At 38.5% G+C, this 1,845-nt stretch overlaps 1 non-coding gene across 1 annotated transcript; it reads left to right on the top strand.

The window, feature by feature from the left end:
* Positions 1–456: 456 nt before the first annotated feature.
* LOC122478536 lies at positions 457–665 on the top strand. Its single transcript, XR_006296076.1, has one exon. It is a non-coding gene; the product is annotated as a small nucleolar RNA U3 (small nucleolar RNA).
* The last annotated feature ends 1,180 nt before the right edge of the window (positions 666–1,845 follow it).

The following is a 1,845-nucleotide window of genomic DNA, read 5'->3' as shown; positions in this document are numbered from 1 at the left end:
TTTCTCCTATTATTAAACTAAAAAAAAAAAAATCAACCTTTGATAATCCAGTAACGAATTACGAAGTTGCTGAATTCTTGGGTTCGTGTTATATCTTCATTCTTTTCCCTTGTTGCTAATTTTTTTATTTTATTTAAAAAATTTTTTAAAAATATTTATTTATTTTTGAGAGAGAATGAGAGAGAGAGAGCACGAGCAGGGGAGGCGCAGAGAGAGATGGAGACACAGAATCTGAAGCAGGCTCCAGGCTCTGAGTTGTCAGCACAGAGCCCGACGCGGGGCTCAAACTCACAAACTGTGAGATCACGACCTGAGCTGAAGTCGGATGTCTAACCGACTGAGCCACCCAGGCGCCCCTAATCTTTTTTATATTTAAGGACATCACATTGGAGGGAATTTTAGATAGAACTGGGACGTGTTGGTAGGACCATGGATTTTTCAATGATTGGAAATGTGAAGACTGTACTTTCAGGGATTGTTTCTAAAGTTTGTCACTAGAGAAATTTCTCTAAGTGTGGAGTCCCTGAAAGCATGAGGAGGAGAAATAGTGTCCCTTCCTGACTGTGAAGCCGACTCTGGGTGTTGTTTCCACAGCTGCCCTTGTCGTTGATGATTGTTCCCTCCTCCTTTGGGGGACTAAGAGGAAAGTGGCCCGTTGTCTGAGTCGTTTCTCTAAAAAAGAAGCCACATGTGTGGCTTGTTAATTGTCCATTGGAATGCTGTGTGGGTGAAGCTAAGTGAGCAAGGAGACAGCACTTGGAGTGTAAACAGATTTGTCAGCCATGGCAAGGACTTTGACTTTTCTTGGAGTGAAAGGAAAATCATTGGAGGATTTTCAGAAGAGGAGGTCTATCATCAGAATTAATCTGATTTCTATGCTACCAATCAACTGGAAAGGCAAAGGCAGAAGCAAGAGGTTACTTAAGAGACTGGCGTAGCAGCCTAGAGGGGAAATTAGGCTGTTTGTTAGCAGTGGAGATGGTGACAAGTGGTCAGATGTTTGGGACGTATTTGCAGATAGAACCAGGGCCCGCTTCACGGCTTCCTGGGTGTAACACTAGTGTTGTCTCACAATGGTTTTTGCTTAGAAAAGTTTGTGCTTATTTGCATACTGTGCTGTTGCAATCCTGAAATCCTTTTCTTCCCGGTTTTACTGAGATATAATTGGCATATATCATTGGGAAATATAAGTTTTACAACATGATGATTTGATACATGTATATGTTTTGAGATGACTACCACAATAAGATTGGCTAACACCTCTGTCACCTCATATAATTATCTTTCTTTTGTGCCTAAGTATTGCATTTATTAATCATCTTTTCTTATCAATTCTAACAGGCCATATGATATTTATCCTTTCATAAACAAGCCAGTCATGTTCTTTTTTGTGGCATTTTACTTGGTCTTGCCCCTGTTGGGAAAGATAAAAAGTGATCTCTTTCTATGAGTTTAATAGAACACAAGAGACATGTGGAATGATTCAAAGAAAAGTGCATAAAGCTGATATACATTTGAGAATATGAAAATCATACTTTTTCATAACTTTTGACTGTACAAGTAGCTCATTATGAACAAAGATGTCAGATGACAATGTTCATGTTAAAAACACTGCCATCACCACAAAGATTTACTGATTGTAATGAAATGAAAGAAAAAAATGTATATATTGTAGCTTAGATAACTATTAGTAAATGGGATACAGATAATGTTGACATAAAAACACTTAAGTTCACAGTAATTATACAGAAGCATCGATGGCAGTTGTACAAGGAGAGAGAAGCCATTAGTCCTCCATTGAATATGGTAGTGCCAAATCTGTGCCTTGATCAGCTCATAATCTTA

Source organism: Prionailurus bengalensis, unplaced genomic scaffold (genome assembly GCF_016509475.1).
Source record: "Prionailurus bengalensis isolate Pbe53 unplaced genomic scaffold, Fcat_Pben_1.1_paternal_pri Un_scaffold_80, whole genome shotgun sequence".
NCBI lineage: Eukaryota > Metazoa > Chordata > Mammalia > Carnivora > Felidae > Prionailurus > Prionailurus bengalensis.
The sequence above is the reverse complement of the archived record's forward strand: the minus strand, read 5'-3'. Positions and strand labels throughout refer to the sequence as shown.